Raw genomic sequence first — 471 nt, 5'->3', positions numbered from 1 at the left:
TCCAATTAGATGAGCGGGACTAGTAGCTTTTTGCCTCCGAACAGTTTTGGCATCTCACTCTATCCCTTGAAGTTCAGAATGATTGGCATCTATAAGAACTCAGAACTCAGATAGTGTTATTGATTCTCTTAGTTGAGCATAATGATTATTGAACATAGCTAGTGTATGAGTCTTGGCTGTGGCCTAAAGCACTCTGTCTTCCAGTATTACCACCGGATACATACATGCCACAGACACATAATTGGGTGAACCTTTTCAGATTGTGACTCAGCTTTGCTAAAGTCCCCAATTAGAGGTGTCCAAGATTCTTAAGCACACTCTTGTTGCCTTGAATCACAACTTTATTTCTTTCTTTTTCTTTTTCTTTTCTTCTTCTCTTTTCTCTTTTTGTTTCGAAATTTTTTTTTGTATCCACTGCTTTTTCTTGCTTCAAGAATCAGTCTAATGATTTTTAGATCCTCAATAACAGTT

Source organism: Arachis duranensis, chromosome 2, assembly GCF_000817695.3.
Source record: "Arachis duranensis cultivar V14167 chromosome 2, aradu.V14167.gnm2.J7QH, whole genome shotgun sequence".
Lineage (NCBI taxonomy): Eukaryota > Viridiplantae > Streptophyta > Magnoliopsida > Fabales > Fabaceae > Arachis > Arachis duranensis.
The sequence above is the reverse complement of the archived record's forward strand: the minus strand, read 5'-3'. Positions refer to the sequence as shown.